Genomic DNA, 17,288 nt, shown 5'->3' with positions numbered 1-17,288 from the left:
AAGGGGTTTTGTGGGCATCTAGAAGGGGTGTGGAGCCCCCTGAAAGGGTCTGGGATAGTGTCAGGGGGTTCTGGGCTGGTCCACCAGCGGGTCTGGGGACATTAGAAGCGTCTGGGGGTACCTAAAACGGAGCTGGGCGTATCAGATGGGGGGTTTGGGTGCCTCCAAAGGGGTTTTGTGGGCATCTAAGTTGGGGAATCTGTGGGGGTCCTGAAGGAGTTGGGGGGTTCTCAGTGAGGTTTTGGAGTCTCTATGGAGTGCCTGCAGTCTCCTGGAGTGCCTGTGCTTGAAACCCCCCAGAGGCCGCGCAGAGTGGTGCTCACAGTAGCTCTGCAAGCCTGCCATGGGCTCAGGAGGCTGTGCAGCGGTTAAACCTTTTCTTTTGCTCAAGCACAATCTTTCTGAATTCTTTTCTTGGATTTTTTTTTTCCCAGGGTGATGTGAAACTGTCTGATTTTGGGCTAAGCACAGCTGTTCAGAAGTCTCAGAGACCTGAGCTCTACAGGAACCTTGAACCCAAGCAGCCAGTGCCTTCTGTGAGTACAAGCTGTCCTTGTTCAACGTGGAACTAGTTGAGAGCTGAAGCCAGACCACACCATAATTCCCTTAGCTTCCTCTTCTGCAGATTAAACAGTCCCAGTTCCTTCAGCCACTCCTCATAAGACTTGTTATCCAGACCCCTCACCAGCTTTGTGGCCCTTCTCTGGACTCACTCTCTCACAAGGGGTGTCCTGGGGAACACCACTTGTGCCCGGCCGGCCACCGGCTGGGTTTAACTCTGTTCCCCACCGCTCTTGGGGCCCGGCCATCCATCCTGTTCTGCTGTCCAGCAGTCCCTTTGAAAAAAAATCCATCTGAAAAAAGAAGTAGCAGAGAAGGAAAGCTGAAGCTGCAAAGACTGCAGTCCCCTCAGTTCTTGTGGTACCCTCTGTGAGATCCTAAGCCACCTGAACTGAGCCGGTCAGGCAGCCAAGCTAGTGCAGCAGTGTCTTCTGGAGAGTTGATAGGAGCCAGTTCTGTGGGGTTTGTTGAAGTGAGTGGCCAGTCGTTCTACATGAACAATTGTCTTAGTGCTAGCAAGCAGGAGGCTCTGAAGTGTGGTACTTTGAGAGCTCCATTCATACTTGCCCTTCAGGAGGAGCCAGCTCTTTCATTGAAGGATCTTCCTGAGCTGTCCAAGTACAATTTCTGTTGACACTTTTCAGCTCTTACATCCAGGTTGCTGACAGAGGATGTTGGGTTTGTGGGCCCTGGCAGCGACAGTTTTCCAAAGAGGAGCTCTAAGGCCAGCTGCAAGGTTAGGTTTGGATTCTCCAGGGGTGCCTGTGCTTGAAAGCCCCCCAGAGGCCGTGCAGAGTGGTGCTCGCAGTAGCTCTGTGCAAGTCTGCCATGGGCTCAGGAGGCCAGTATCTAGAGAGAGGGAAGGACAGAGACACTTCTAAGACAGTTTTAAAGAAATAATTATGAGAAGAGGCAAATTAATTCTGGGGACTCATGTGATATATCTGTTTAAGAGAAAAAAAAATGAAGGAGGTTTCTGACCATAACCAGGCTGACAAAGCACAGTAATGTGGTTTCCTATGGGATTCAACTCCTCCTGCATTGCACAGGACACTTCAACAGCTGTCCTGACAAGCTCTAAGTAATGAACTTAATCCACCCTGTGCAAGCAATGGGGCAAAAGATTACAAAATCCATGTATGCAATTGAGATGTGTTACGTTGGGACGCCCAGGATACACCTCATCAAGCTCTCCTAGTTTTTAGACGCAAGATGGAAGAAGGAAGGGGGAAGACAGAGCAGAAGGTCTATTTAAATATGAAACTCCTAGGCTGAAAGAAAAGAAAAACATTTTAAAGAGCACTCAGTGAGACTCTGTCACCAGCATAGCTAATCACAGAATCACTGAGTGTTAGGGGTTGGAAGGGACCCCAAAATAGCATCCGGTCCAACCCCTGTGCCAGTGCAGGATCACCTGGGGCAGGTTTTGAATGTCTCCAGAGACTCCACTAACTCTCTGGGCAGCCTGCTCCAGGGCTCTGGCACACACAGTGAAAAGGTTTTCCCTTCTGTTCCTGTGGAACTTCCTCCTTTTATTCGTCGGACACAGCGAAGCCGCTGGGTCGTGTTGCTGCGGCAAGGTGACCCACCCTGTAGTTGAGGGCCTGGGTCTGTGCCTTCATGGCAGCCTGTTCCCTTGGCACCCTGTCAGCTTAACAGCCCTGTACTCGGGGCCTGTGTGACGAGTTGTGGAGCCCTCCATTCCCCCTTCTGTCCCCAGCAGCAGCCCAAGGTCCCTGTAAGCAGGGCTGGGGAGGCTGCTTTAGGCAGCTAACAGGAACCAACCTTGCCTGGCCCTTAGGGGGCTGAGGTCAGTCCCTGGGCTCCTGAAGAGGTGGTGTTGCGCTGCTGCCAGGAGGGCCGGCCCGTAGGTGGGGCACGGGCCAGAGCCTGTGGCTCTCTGTGGGGCTTTTTGGGAGTGCTGCTGAGGCCTCACTCTGTCCTGTTGGCATCCTTTGTCAGGGTAGCCAGATCCTAGGCCTGATGTCTATCGTTAGCTCAATCGCAGAATTTCCTCGTCTGCTGTTCCTGTCCGTAAATTTTTGCCAGTGCTTCTGTAATAAAAAGGTTTTTATTTCTCCTGTAACTTGCAAGCTGGTGACCTCCTTAGGAGCACCACTGTGTTGTTCACAAAGTTCTTTGCTGTTGCAAAGCTGGGAGAAGTGTGAGGTTCAGCTGATGAAGTTTCTCTCCTTTAGGGGTGTCTGCTCAGCCGTCCTCTTCCTGGATCTCGGAGCTTTGTCTCTCCCTGTTTGCGGTGCCCCGACAAGGACTTGTGCCGACACATCCTCGGGAAGCTGAAACCACCAAAGGGTTTAATGGGTTTGAGACAAAATTCACCCAACTCATTCTGCGGTGGTGTACGGGAAAGAGTCGGTAGGGAAAGCCGCAGGACAGCCTGCAGCAAAGCTCAGGACTTGTTCCCTCGCCTCTTCCTTCTGCGCGTGTCCTCGTCGGCCGCCTGTAAGCGAGACGCTTCGCCAGCTGGCTTGTTTGAATTCAGTAAAGTTATGGCATGGAAGTTATCTGGTAGGAGTCGTTGCTAAACAGATGTAGTTGAAGCTTTGTATCTTCCGTTCTCTCTACGAGTTATTCTAATCTTGCCCTGTTGGTTTAGCCCATCAGTTTTCATGTTCTCTTCATCTATTAGTAGCAGAAGAAAGGGCCCCTTGATTCCAGTATTTCTTGCTGTAGTTCAGAGGTAGAGTTGGCTTTCCCTCTGACCTTTTATACTTTTACTTTGTGTTAAGTGGAACCCAAAACTGAATAGGATACTTTGTGTAAAGCTTGAGCAGCCCTTAACTTTCGAATTATTATACTGCATGCACTACTGCTTTGCAACATTCACAGGACTGTGGTGGTGTCAGACGGTTCACTTGCATTTAGCTCCTCAGGGGCCAGGCCTTCCTTTGGGCTGATAGTCTTGGCCAAAGCTGCAATGTTCAGTCCTTGCTGTGAAAGGCAGGAGGTGCTGGCTGGGCAGTTTGCTTTATTTTGTGCCTTTCTGGGGGCGAATCAAAGGGAGTGGGGGGATTGTGGGTGGGCTGGTTCTGCCACGTGGGGCAGGGGGCTACTGCAGCAGAGGAGCAGGTGAGCGAGGGCTGGGGGCCCCCCCCTAAAGTGCTGAAAATTCTCCGAGGGCACCACACTATCTTTAAAAGTGTAAGTACTGGGGTGAGGCGAGGCGGAGGCAAACCTCTGGTTTGCAGCTGGAGAGGGAGGGCTTGGAGTGACTGGTGCGTAAGAAAGCTTTGGAAACGACCCCTGTCTGCCCTCTCTGCTTCTAAAAGGCTTTTAGCATTGGAAAATAAAACCCACGTGGGGGCCCGGCTGCTGCCCACGCCCAGGGAGGTGCTCAGTGCTGCCACCCGGTGTGTAATGGCCGGCAGTGCAGCCGTGCCGTGGCGTGTGTCGCCCCGGGGGAGCTCAATGCTGCCACCCGGTGTGTACTGGCCGGCAGTGCAGCCGTGCCGCGGCGTGTGCCGCCCCGGGGGAGCTAATTTCTGCAGCCTAACTGCGCTGAATGCTCGAAAATTCTTAGGGGGAGAGCGGAGAGCTTGACTCGAGCGTCGCTATGGATCCGGCGCCTGCGCCCTAGCCCGGATCTGCTTCCCAGTCGCTTCCAGTTCTCTGCCAGTCCTTTGGTGGGGGGAAACTGTTGGGACCGGGAGGGCACCGGGAGGAGGCCATTACTGTGTAGTTTGGTAATACCGACGGCTGCAGCTGGTGCTGAGCTAAACAGAATGATCACAGAAGGCTTTTGCTCTGAAGCCAGAGCTGCCTGCTGGCGGAACGAACGTTTTTCTGACAGCTCTTGGAGGAACATTTCTGTACAGGTGTTCCCCAGGGCTCCTCAGCTGCTCAGAACTCAACGTGTTGTCTTGGAGGGGAATAAAACCCAATGGAAAGCTGAGAGTGAGGTGACAACGCAGGCACCGCCCCCCCCGGCGTGGCACCGCCCCCCCAGCGTGGCACCGCCCCCTCAGCGTGGCACCGCCCCCCTCCAGCGTGTCACCGCCTCCCCCAGCGTGGCACCGCCCCCCCAGCGTGTCACCGCCCCTCCCAGCGTGTCACCGCCCCCCCCAGCGTGTCACCGCCCCCCTCCAGCGTGTCACCGCCCCCCTCCAGCGTGTCACCGCCCCCCTCCAGCGTGTCACCGCCCCCCTCCAGCGTGTCACCGCCCCCCTCCAGCGTGTCACCGCCCCCCTCCAGCGTGTCACCGCCCCCCTCCAGCGTGTCACCGCCCCCCTCCAGCGTGGCACCGCCCCCCCAGCGTGGCACCGCCCCCCCCAGCGTGGCACCGCCCCCCCAGCGTGGCACCGCCCCCCCAGCGTGGCACCGCCCCCCCAGCGTGGCACCGCCCCCCCCAGCGTGGCACCGCCCCCCCAGCGTGGCACCGCCCCCCCAGCGTGGCACCGCCCCCCCAGCGTGGCACCGCCCCCCCAGCGTGGCACCGCCCCCCCAGCGTGGCACCGCCCCCCCAGCGTGGCACCGCCCCCGCCCAGCGTGTCACCACCCCCCCTCCAGCGTGTCACCGCCCCCCAGCCTGAACCCCACCCCCCAGCATGGCACCGCCCTCAACAACATGGCGCCAGATGCTTTCAGGGTTGTGGCTGGTAGAGGTTGCAGCTCTTCTGCTGTGTCCCAGGTCAGTGCCAGTCTCTGCTGCTTTGTGGGGTTTCTCTATAGCAGCCGCTGGAGGTGCGCGGGGCTTGGGGGCGTGGCCACCGGCGGGGCAGCGCGGGGCTTTTGGGGGGGGGGCGTGTCCGGGCTTGGCCGGTGGGGCTCTGCGGGGGTGGCGGCTGCTGCCTCAACCGTACCCAGAGGCCCCGTGGGAGCTCAATGCTGCCACCCTGTGTGTAATGGCCGGCAGTGCAGCCGTGCCGCGGCGTGTGCCGCCCCGGGGGAGCTCAATGCTGCCACCCGGTGTGTAATGGCCGGCAGTGCAGCCGTACCGCGGCGTATAGCGCCCCGTGGGAGCTCAGTGCTCAACCCTGTGTGTAATGGCCGCAGTGCAGCCGTGCCGCGGCGTGTGCCGCCCCGTGGGAGCTAATTTCTGCAGCCTAACTGCGCCGAATGCTCGAAAATTCTTAAGGGAAGAGCGGAGAGCGGAGAGCTTGACTCGAGTGTCGCTATGGATCCGGCGCCTGCGCCCTAGCCCGGCTCTGCTGGCGCCACAGGGGGGCAGCGTCCCGGTGGTCGCTATGGATCCGGCGCCTGCGCCCTAGCCCGGCTCTGCTCGCGCCAGGGGGGCAGCGTCCCGGTGGTCGCTATGGATCCGGCGCCTGCGCCCTAGCCCGGCTCTGCTGGCGCCAGAGGGGCAGCGTCCCGGTGGTCGCTATGGAAAAAAAATCCATCTGAAAAAAGAAGTAGCAGAGAAGGAAAGCTGAAGCTGCAAAGATTGCAGTCCCCTCAGTTCTGGTTGTAGCCGGGTGGGGGTTGGTCTCTTCTCCCAGGCAAGCAGCACCAGAACAAGAGGACACAGTCTCAAGCTGTGCCAGGGGAGGTTTAGGCTGGATGTTAGGAAGAGGCTTACAGCTTGGCCAAAGACTCTTCCGATCCCTGTCTTCTGGTCGTGACCAGCAGCGTGCACGGGTGGCCAAGAAGGCCACTGGCAACCTGGCCAATATCAGGATCAGAGTGGCCAGCAGGAGCAGGGAGGTCATTCTGCCCCTGCACTTGGCACTGGTTAGGGCACACCTTGAGTCCCGTGTCCAGTTCTGGGCCCCTCCGTTTAAGCAAGACGTTGAGTTGCTGGAAGGTGTCCGGAGAAGGGCAACAAAGCTGGGGAGGGGTTTGGAGCACAGGCCTGTGAGGAGAGGCTGAGGGAGCTGGGGTTGCTTAGCCTGGAGAAGAGGAGGCTCAGGGGAGACCTTCTTGCTTTCTACGACTCCCTGAAGGGAGGTTGTAGCCAGGTGGGGGTTGGTCTCTTCTTCCAGGCAAGCAGCACCAGAACAAGAGGACACAGTCTCAAGCTGTGCCAGGGGAGGTTTAGGCTAGAGGTTAGGAAGAGGTTCTGCACAGAGAGAGTGATTGCCCATTGGAATGGGCTGCCCAGGGAGGTGGTGGAGTCACCATCTTTGGAGGTGTTCAGGAGGAGACTGGATAGGGTGCTTGGTTGCATGGTTTAGTTGATTAGGTGGTGTTGGATGATAGGTTGGACACGATGATCTTGAAGGTCTCTTCCAACCTGGTCCATTCCATCCCATTCCAATCAACTAAACCATGGCACTGAGTGCCTCATCCAGTCTCTTTCTAAACACTCCCAGTGATGGTGACTCCACCACCTCCCTGGGCAGCACATTCCAAAGGCCAATCTCTCTTTCAACCTGCTCTATTCTATTCTATGAAGACCTTCTTCCTAACATCCTGGTTTCATTGGTGAGAGCAACAGACTTGGTTGCTGCCACCCGCTGCTAAGGGGTCTGAGTGGCCCCCAAATGGGGTTTGGAGGCAGGTAAAGGTTTCTTTTGGCGTGTGAAGGGGTTTTGTGGGCATCTAGAAGGGGTGTGGAGCCCCCTGAAAGGGTCTGGGATAGTGTCAGGGGGTTCTGGGCTGGTCTACCAGCGGGTCTGGGGACATTAGAAGCGTCTGGGGGTACCTAAAATGGAGCTGGGCGTATGAGATGGGGGGTTTGGGTGCCTCCAAAGGGGTTTTGTGGGCATCTAAGTTGGGGAATCTGGGGGGGTCCTGAAGGAGTTGGGGGGTTCTCGTCAAGCTATGAGCAGACACACAGAGAGATGTTAACGGACTTTCTTTGATCATTCCAGGTCTGGTGTGCTGGGACTGGCAGGATCTTCCTGAGCTGTCCATGTACAGTTTCTGTCGACACTCTTCAGCTCGTACATCCGGTTTGCTGACAGAGGGTGTGGGGTTTGTGGGGCCCGGCAGCGAGACTTTTCCAAAGAGGAGCTCTTCAGGGCAGCTCCAAGGTTAGGTTTGGATTCTCCTGGAGTCGCACACAGAACGAGTCTCACGATTCCAGTGGTCTAATTTCATAGCTGCATTTTCATCTCTCTGCCTAGGTGACAGGACGACCTCACTAATGAAGAGAGATAGCCTGAGCTCTGCAGGAACCTTGAACCCAAGCAGCCAGTGCCTTCTGTGAGTACAAGCTGTCCTTGCTCAACGTGGAAGTAGTTGAGAGCTGAAGCCAGACCACACCATAATTCCCTCAGCTTCCTCTTCTGCAGATTAAACAGTCCCAGTTCCCTCAGCCACTCCTCCTAAGGCTTGTTATCCAGACCCCTCACCAGCTTTGTGGCCCTTCTCTGGACTCACTCTCTCACAAGGGGTGTCCTGGGGAACACCACTTGTGCCCGGCCGGCCACCGGCTGGGTTTAACTCTGTTCCCCACCGCTCTTGGGGCCTGGCCATCCATCCTGTTCTGCTGTCCAGCAGTCCCTTTGAAAAAAAATCCATCTGAAAAAAGAAGTAGCAGAGAAGGAAAGCTGAAGCTGCAAAGACTGCAGTCCCCTCAGTTCTGGTTGTAGCCAGGTGGGGGTTGGTCTCTTCTCCCAGGCAAGCAGCACCAGAGCAAGAGGACACAGTCTCAAGCTGTGCCAGGGGAGGTTTAGGCTGGATGTTAGGAAGAAGGTCTTCATAGAATAGAATAGAGCAGGTTGAAAGAGAGATTGGCCTTTGGAATGTGCTGCTCAGTGAGGTGGTGCCCAGGGAGTCACCATCACTGGAAGTGTTTAGAAAGAGACTGGATGAGGCACTCAGTGCCATGGTTTAGTTGATTAGATGGTGTTGGAATGGAATGGTATGGAATGGAACGGAATAAAAAAGAATAGACCAGACCGAGTTGGAAGAGACCTTCAAGATCATCGTGTCCAACCTATCATCCAACACCACCTAATCAACTAAACCATGCAACCAAGCACCCTATCCAGTCTCCTCCTGAACACCTCCAAAGATGGTGACTCCACCACCTCCCTGGGCAGCCCATTCCAATGGGCCATCACTCTCTCTGTGCAGAACCTCTTCCTAACCTCTAGCCTAAACCTCCCCTGGTGCAGCCTGAGACTGTGTCCTCTTGCTGGGCCCGGTGATGATCAAAGTTCTTTTCCAACCTGCTTACTCCTGTTTGGGTTTATTCTCCTGTATGAATTGTCAGTTCAAAGCACTCGAGAGAAATGGTGTGATGGCTGTGCTGCAAAGCATCAGACTGGGGACCGAAAGACAACCTCCTGTGGATCGATGTACCGGGATATTCCAGGAACCTCTGTGCTGCCACAGACCTGGACTTAAACTCGTTCCAGATGCCACGGTGTGTTCCACATGACAATCGCACTCGGCACGTGAAGAGTGGCCAAGAGACTTCCCTTGTTTCCTTTGTGGAAGGCTTTTGTGTGTCCCCCGGCCCCGGGGGCCGTGTTCCTCTCGGGCAGGCTGAGGACGAGGCTGCCCTCGGCAGCAGGCGTGCCGCAAGCGGAGCGGCGAAGCTGTGTTCCTGGCAGTTCTCTCTCCGCCTGGATCAGGACAAAGGTACCGGCTGACAAGGACTTGCACTGACACAGGGTCAGAGAGCTGAGAGCACCAAAGGGTTTAATTGGTGAGAGCAACAGACTTGGTTGCTGCCACCCGCTGCTAAGGGGTCTGAGTGGGCCCCAAATGGGGTTTGGAGGCAGGTAAAGGTTTCTTTTGGCGTGTGAAGGGGTTTTGTGGGCATCTAGAAGGGGTGTGGAGCCCCCTGAAAGGGTCTGGGATAGTGTCAGGGGGTTCTGGGCTGGTCCACCAGCGGGTCTGGGGACATTAGAAGCGTCTGGGGGTACCTAAAACGGAGCTGGGCGTATCAGATGGGGGGTTTGGGTGCCTCCAAAGGGGTTTTGTGGGCATCTAAGTTGGGGAATCTGTGGGGGTCCTGAAGGAGTTGGGGGGTTCTCAGTGAGGTTTTGGAGTCTCTATGGAGTGCCTGCAGTCTCCTGGAGTGCCTGTGCTTGAAACCCCCCAGAGGCCGCGCAGAGTGGTGCTCACAGTAGCTCTGCAAGCCTGCCATGGGCTCAGGAGGCTGTGCAGCGGTTAAACCTTTTCTTTTGCTCAAGCACAATCTTTCTGAATTCTTTTCTTGGATTTTTTTTTTCCCAGGGTGATGTGAAACTGTCTGATTTTGGGCTAAGCACAGCTGTTCAGAAGTCTCAGAGACCTGAGCTCTACAGGAACCTTGAACCCAAGCAGCCAGTGCCTTCTGTGAGTACAAGCTGTCCTTGCTCAACGTGGAACTAGTTGAGAGCTGAAGCCAGACCACACCATAATTCCCTTAGCTTCCTCTTCTGCAGATTAAACAGTCCCAGTTCCTTCAGCCACTCCTCATAAGACTTGTTATCCAGACCCCTCACCAGCTTTGTGGCCCTTCTCTGGACTCACTCTCTCACAAGGGGTGTCCTGGGGAACACCACTTGTGCCCGGCCGGCCACCGGCTGGGTTTAACTCTGTTCCCCACCGCTCTTGGGGCCCGGCCATCCATCCTGTTCTGCTGTCCAGCAGTCCCTTTGAAAAAAAATCCATCTGAAAAAAGAAGTAGCAGAGAAGGAAAGCTGAAGCTGCAAAGACTGCAGTCCCCTCAGTTCTTGTGGTACCCTCTGTGAGATCCTAAGCCACCTGAACTGAGCCGGTCAGGCAGCCAAGCTAGTGCAGCAGTGTCTTCTGGAGAGTTGATAGGAGCCAGTTCTGTGGGGTTTGTTGAAGTGAGTGGCCAGTCGTTCTACATGAACAATTGTCTTAGTGCTAGCAAGCAGGAGGCTCTGAAGTGTGGTACTTTGAGAGCTCCATTCATACTTGCCCTTCAGAAGGAGCCAGCTCTTTCATTGAAGGATCTTCCTGAGCTGTCCAAGTACAATTTCTGTTGACACTTTTCAGCTCTTACATCCAGGTTGCTGACAGAGGATGTTGGGTTTGTGGGCCCTGGCAGCGACAGTTTTCCAAAGAGGAGCTCTAAGGCCAGCTGCAAGGTTAGGTTTGGATTCTCCAGGGGTGCCTGTGCTTGAAAGCCCCCCAGAGGCCGTGCAGAGTGGTGCTCGCAGTAGCTCTGTGCAAGTCTGCCATGGGCTCAGGAGGCCAGTATCTAGAGAGAGGGAAGGACAGAGACACTTCTAAGACAGTTTTAAAGAAATAATTATGAGAAGAGGCAAATTAATTCTGGGGACTCATGTGATATATCTGTTTAAGAGAAAAAAAAATGAAGGAGGTTTCTGACCATAACCAGGCTGACAAAGCACAGTAATGTGGTTTCCTATGGGATTCAACTCCTCCTGCATTGCACAGGACACTTCAACAGCTGTCCTGACAAGCTCTAAGTAATGAACTTAATCCACCCTGTGCAAGCAATGGGGCAAAAGATTACAAAATCCATGTATGCAATTGAGATGTGTTACGTTGGGACGCCCAGGATACACCTCATCAAGCTCTCCTAGTTTTTAGACGCAAGATGGAAGAAGGAAGGGGGAAGACAGAGCAGAAGGTCTATTTAAATATGAAACTCCTAGGCTGAAAGAAAAGAAAAACATTTTAAAGAGCACTCAGTGAGACTCTGTCACCAGCATAGCTAATCACAGAATCACTGAGTGTTAGGGGTTGGAAGGGACCCCAAAATAGCATCCGGTCCAACCCCTGTGCCAGTGCAGGATCACCTGGGGCAGGTTTTGAATGTCTCCAGAGACTCCACTAACTCTCTGGGCAGCCTGCTCCAGGGCTCTGGCACACACAGTGAAAAGGTTTTCCCTTCTGTTCCTGTGGAACTTCCTCCTTTTATTCGTCGGACACAGCGAAGCCGCTGGGTCGTGTTGCTGCGGCAAGGTGACCCACCCTGTAGTTGAGGGCCTGGGTCTGTGCCTTCATGGCAGCCTGTTCCCTTGGCACCCTGTCAGCTTAACAGCCCTGTACTCGGGGCCTGTGTGACGAGTTGTGGAGCCCTCCATTCCCCCTTCTGTCCCCAGCAGCAGCCCAAGGTCCCTGTAAGCAGGGCTGGGGAGGCTGCTTTAGGCAGCTAACAGGAACCAACCTTGCCTGGCCCTTAGGGGGCTGAGGTCAGTCCCTGGGCTCCTGAAGAGGTGGTGTTGCGCTGCTGCCAGGAGGGCCGGCCCGTAGGTGGGGCACGGGCCAGAGCCTGTGGCTCTCTGTGGGGCTTTTTGGGAGTGCTGCTGAGGCCTCACTCTGTCCTGTTGGCATCCTTTGTCAGGGTAGCCAGATCCTAGGCCTGATGTCTATCGTTAGCTCAATCGCAGAATTTCCTCGTCTGCTGTTCCTGTCCGTAAATTTTTGCCAGTGCTTCTGTAATAAAAAGGTTTTTATTTCTCCTGTAACTTGCAAGCTGGTGACCTCCTTAGGAGCACCACTGTGTTGTTCACAAAGTTCTTTGCTGTTGCAAAGCTGGGAGAAGTGTGAGGTTCAGCTGATGAAGTTTCTCTCCTTTAGGGGTGTCTGCTCAGCCGTCCTCTTCCTGGATCTCGGAGCTTTGTCTCTCCCTGTTTGCGGTGCCCCGACAAGGACTTGTGCCGACACATCCTCGGGAAGCTGAAACCACCAAAGGGTTTAATGGGTTTGAGACAAAATTCACCCAACTCATTCTGCGGTGGTGTACGGGAAAGAGTCGGTAGGGAAAGCCGCAGGACAGCCTGCAGCAAAGCTCAGGACTTGTTCCCTCGCCTCTTCCTTCTGCGCGTGTCCTCGTCGGCCGCCTGTAAGCGAGACGCTTCGCCAGCTGGCTTGTTTGAATTCAGTAAAGTTATGGCATGGAAGTTATCTGGTAGGAGTCGTTGCTAAACAGATGTAGTTGAAGCTTTGTATCTTCCGTTCTCTCTACGAGTTATTCTAATCTTGCCCTGTTGGTTTAGCCCATCAGTTTTCATGTTCTCTTCATCTATTAGTAGCAGAAGAAAGGGCCCCTTGATTCCAGTATTTCTTGCTGTAGTTCAGAGGTAGAGTTGGCTTTCCCTCTGACCTTTTATACTTTTACTTTGTGTTAAGTGGAACCCAAAACTGAATAGGATACTTTGTGTAAAGCTTGAGCAGCCCTTAACTTTCGAATTATTATACTGCATGCACTACTGCTTTGCAACATTCACAGGACTGTGGTGGTGTCAGACGGTTCACTTGCATTTAGCTCCTCAGGGGCCAGGCCTTCCTTTGGGCTGATAGTCTTGGCCAAAGCTGCAATGTTCAGTCCTTGCTGTGAAAGGCAGGAGGTGCTGGCTGGGCAGTTTGCTTTATTTTGTGCCTTTCTGGGGGCGAATCAAAGGGAGTGGGGGGATTGTGGGTGGGCTGGTTCTGCCACGTGGGGCAGGGGGCTACTGCAGCAGAGGAGCAGGTGAGCGAGGGCTGGGGGCCCCCCCCTAAAGTGCTGAAAATTCTCCGAGGGCACCACACTATCTTTAAAAGTGTAAGTACTGGGGTGAGGCGAGGCGGAGGCAAACCTCTGGTTTGCAGCTGGAGAGGGAGGGCTTGGAGTGACTGGTGCGTAAGAAAGCTTTGGAAACGACCCCTGTCTGCCCTCTCTGCTTCTAAAAGGCTTTTAGCATTGGAAAATAAAACCCACGTGGGGGCCCGGCTGCTGCCCACGCCCAGGGAGGTGCTCAGTGCTGCCACCCGGTGTGTAATGGCCGGCAGTGCAGCCGTGCCGTGGCGTGTGTCGCCCCGGGGGAGCTCAATGCTGCCACCCGGTGTGTACTGGCCGGCAGTGCAGCCGTGCCGCGGCGTGTGCCGCCCCGGGGGAGCTAATTTCTGCAGCCTAACTGCGCTGAATGCTCGAAAATTCTTAGGGGGAGAGCGGAGAGCTTGACTCGAGCGTCGCTATGGATCCGGCGCCTGCGCCCTAGCCCGGATCTGCTTCCCAGTCGCTTCCAGTTCTCTGCCAGTCCTTTGGTGGGGGGAAACTGTTGGGACCGGGAGGGCACCGGGAGGAGGCCATTACTGTGTAGTTTGGTAATACCGACGGCTGCAGCTGGTGCTGAGCTAAACAGAATGATCACAGAAGGCTTTTGCTCTGAAGCCAGAGCTGCCTGCTGGCGGAACGAACGTTTTTCTGACAGCTCTTGGAGGAACATTTCTGTACAGGTGTTCCCCAGGGCTCCTCAGCTGCTCAGAACTCAACGTGTTGTCTTGGAGGGGAATAAAACCCAATGGAAAGCTGAGAGTGAGGTGACAACGCAGGCACCGCCCCCCCCGGCGTGGCACCGCCCCCCCAGCGTGGCACCGCCCCCTCAGCGTGGCACCGCCCCCCTCCAGCGTGTCACCGCCTCCCCCAGCGTGGCACCGCCCCCCCAGCGTGTCACCGCCCCTCCCAGCGTGTCACCGCCCCCCCAGCGTGTCACCGCCCCCCTCCAGCGTGTCACCGCCCCCCTCCAGCGTGTCACCGCCCCCCTCCAGCGTGTCACCGCCCCCCTCCAGCGTGTCACCGCCCCCCTCCAGCGTGTCACCGCCCCCCTCCAGCGTGGCACCGCCCCCCCCAGCGTGGCACCGCCCCCCCCCAGCGTGGCACCGCCCCCCCAGCGTGGCACCGCCCCCCCAGCGTGGCACCGCCCCCCCCAGCGTGGCACCGCCCCCCCAGCGTGGCACCGCCCCCCCAGCGTGGCACCGCCCCCCCCAGCGTGGCACCGCCCCCCCAGCGTGGCACCGCCCCCCCAGCGTGGCACCGCCCCCGCCCAGCGTGTCACCACCCCCCTCCAGCGTGTCACCGCCCCCCAGCCTGAACCCCACCCCCCAGCATGGCACCGCCCTCAACAACATGGCGCCAGATGCTTTCAGGGTTGTGGCTGGTAGAGGTTGCAGCTCTTCTGCTGTGTCCCAGGTCAGTGCCAGTCTCTGCTGCTTTGTGGGGTTTCTCTATAGCAGCCGCTGGAGGTGCGCGGGGCTTGGGGGCGTGGCCACCGGCGGGGCAGCGCGGGGCTTTTGGGGGGGGGGCGTGTCCGGGCTTGGCCGGTGGGGCTCTGCGGGGGTGGCGGCTGCTGCCTCAACCGTACCCAGAGGCCCCGTGGGAGCTCAATGCTGCCACCCTGTGTGTAATGGCCGGCAGTGCAGCCGTGCCGCGGCGTGTGCCGCCCCGGGGGAGCTCAATGCTGCCACCCGGTGTGTAATGGCCGGCAGTGCAGCCGTACCGCGGCGTATAGCGCCCCGTGGGAGCTCAGTGCTCAACCCTGTGTGTAATGGCCGCAGTGCAGCCGTGCCGCGGCGTGTGCCGCCCCGTGGGAGCTAATTTCTGCAGCCTAACTGCGCCGAATGCTCGAAAATTCTTAAGGGAAGAGCGGAGAGCGGAGAGCTTGACTCGAGTGTCGCTATGGATCCGGCGCCTGCGCCCTAGCCCGGCTCTGCTGGCGCCACAGGGGGGCAGCGTCCCGGTGGTCGCTATGGATCCGGCGCCTGCGCCCTAGCCCGGCTCTGCTCGCGCCAGGGGGGCAGCGTCCCGGTGGTCGCTATGGATCCGGCGCCTGCGCCCTAGCCCGGCTCTGCTGGCGCCAGAGGGGCAGCGTCCCGGTGGTCGCTATGGATCCGGCGCCTGCGCCCTAGCCCGGCTCTGCTGGCGCCAGAGGGGCAGCGTCCCGGTGGTCGCTATGGAAAAAAAATCCATCTGAAAAAAGAAGTAGCAGAGAAGGAAAGCTGAAGCTGCAAAGATTGCAGTCCCCTCAGTTCTGGTTGTAGCCGGGTGGGGGTTGGTCTCTTCTCCCAGGCAAGCAGCACCAGAACAAGAGGACACAGTCTCAAGCTGTGCCAGGGGAGGTTTAGGCTGGATGTTAGGAAGAGGCTTACAGCTTGGCCAAAGACTCTTCCGATCCCTGTCTTCTGGTCGTGACCAGCAGCGTGCACGGGTGGCCAAGAAGGCCACTGGCAACCTGGCCAATATCAGGATCAGAGTGGCCAGCAGGAGCAGGGAGGTCATTCTGCCCCTGCACTTGGCACTGGTTAGGGCACACCTTGAGTCCCGTGTCCAGTTCTGGGCCCCTCCGTTTAAGCAAGACGTTGAGTTGCTGGAAGGTGTCCGGAGAAGGGCAACAAAGCTGGGGAGGGGTTTGGAGCACAGGCCTGTGAGGAGAGGCTGAGGGAGCTGGGGTTGCTTAGCCTGGAGAAGAGGAGGCTCAGGGGAGACCTTCTTGCTTTCTACGACTCCCTGAAGGGAGGTTGTAGCCAGGTGGGGGTTGGTCTCTTCTTCCAGGCAAGCAGCACCAGAGCAAGAGGACACAGTCTCAAGCTGTGCCAGGGGAGGTTTAGGCTAGAGGTTAGGAAGAGGTTCTGCACAGAGAGAGTGATTGCCCATTGGAATGGGCTGCCCAGGGAGGTGGTGGAGTCACCATCTTTGGAGGTGTTCAGGAGGAGACTGCATAGGGTGCTTGGTTGCATGGTTTAGTTGATTAGGTGGTGTTGGATGATAGCTTGGACACGATGATCTTGAAGGTCTCTTCCAACCTGGTCCATTCCATCCCATTCCAATCAACTAAACCATGGCACTGAGTGCCTCATCCAGTCTCTTTCTAAACACTCCCAGTGATGGTGACTCCACCACCTCCCTGGGCAGCACATTCCAAAGGCCAATCTCTCTTTCAACCTGCTCTATTCTATTCTATGAAGACCTTCTTCCTAACATCCTGGTTTCATTGGTGAGAGCAACAGACTTGGTTGCTGCCACCCGCTGCTAAGGGGTCTGAGTGGCCCCCAAATGGGGTTTGGAGGCAGGTAAAGGTTTCTTTTGGCGTGTGAAGGGGTTTTGTGGGCATCTAGAAGGGGTGTGGAGCCCCCTGAAAGGGTCTGGGATAGTGTCAGGGGGTTCTGGGCTGGTCTACCAGCGGGTCTGGGGACATTAGAAGCGTCTGGGGGTACCTAAAATGGAGCTGGGCGTATGAGATGGGGGGTTTGGGTGCCTCCAAAGGGGTTTTGTGGGCATCTAAGTTGGGGAATCTGGGGGGGTCCTGAAGGAGTTGGGGGGTTCTCGTCAAGCTATGAGCAGACACACAGAGAGATGTTAACGGACTTTCTTTGATCATTCCAGGTCTGGTGTGCTGGGACTGGCAGGATCTTCCTGAGCTGTCCATGTACAGTTTCTGTCGACACTCTTCAGCTCGTACATCCGGTTTGCTGACAGAGGGTGTGGGGTTTGTGGGGCCCGGCAGCGAGACTTTTCCAAAGAGGAGCTCTTCAGGGCAGCTCCAAGGTTAGGTTTGGATTCTCCTGGAGTCGCACACAGAACGAGTCTCACGATTCCAGTGGTCTAATTTCATAGCTGCATTTTCATCTCTCTGCCTAGGTGACAGGACGACCTCACTAATGAAGAGAGATAGCCTGAGCTCTGCAGGAACCTTGAACCCAAGCAGCCAGTGCCTTCTGTGAGTACAAGCTGTCCTTGCTCAACGTGGAAGTAGTTGAGAGCTGAAGCCAGACCACACCATAATTCCCTCAGCTTCCTCTTCTGCAGATTAAACAGTCCCAGTTCCCTCAGCCACTCCTCATAAGACTTGTTATCCAGACCCCTCACCAGCTTTGTGGCCCTTCTCTGGACTCACTCTCTCACAAGGGGTGTCCTGGGGAACACCACTTGTGCCCGGCCGGCCACCGGCTGGGTTTAACTCTGTTCCCCACCGCTCTTGGGGCCTGGCCATCCATCCTGTTCTGCTGTCCAGCAGTCCCTTTGAAAAAAAATCCATCTGAAAAAAGAAGTAGCAGAGAAGGAAAGCTGAAGCTGCAAAGACTGCAGTCCCCTCAGTTCTGGTTGTAGCCAGGTGGGGGTTGGTCTCTTCTCCCAG

General features: G+C 56.5%; 1 protein-coding gene across 2 annotated transcripts in view; it reads left to right on the top strand.

Moving 5' to 3' along the window:
• LOC137450812 (uncharacterized) overlaps positions 1-17,288 on the top strand; it is a 216,360-nt gene that overhangs the window by 150,609 nt on the left and 48,463 nt on the right. For both annotated transcript variants that reach the window (XM_068157707.1, XM_068157708.1), the window contains 4 exons: positions 7,332-7,493; positions 7,587-7,665; positions 16,538-16,699; positions 16,793-16,871. The gene's annotated coding sequence lies outside the window, so the exon portion shown is untranslated. The remainder of the gene's footprint in view (positions 1-7,331; positions 7,494-7,586; positions 7,666-16,537; positions 16,700-16,792; positions 16,872-17,288) is intronic.

Source organism: Melanerpes formicivorus, unplaced genomic scaffold, assembly GCF_026170545.1.
Source record: "Melanerpes formicivorus ecotype bairdi unplaced genomic scaffold, bMelFor1.0.p_v2 SCAF_38, whole genome shotgun sequence".
Classification (NCBI taxonomy): Eukaryota; Metazoa; Chordata; class Aves; order Piciformes; family Picidae; genus Melanerpes; species Melanerpes formicivorus.
This window is presented reverse-complemented; position numbering and strand designations above follow the sequence as displayed.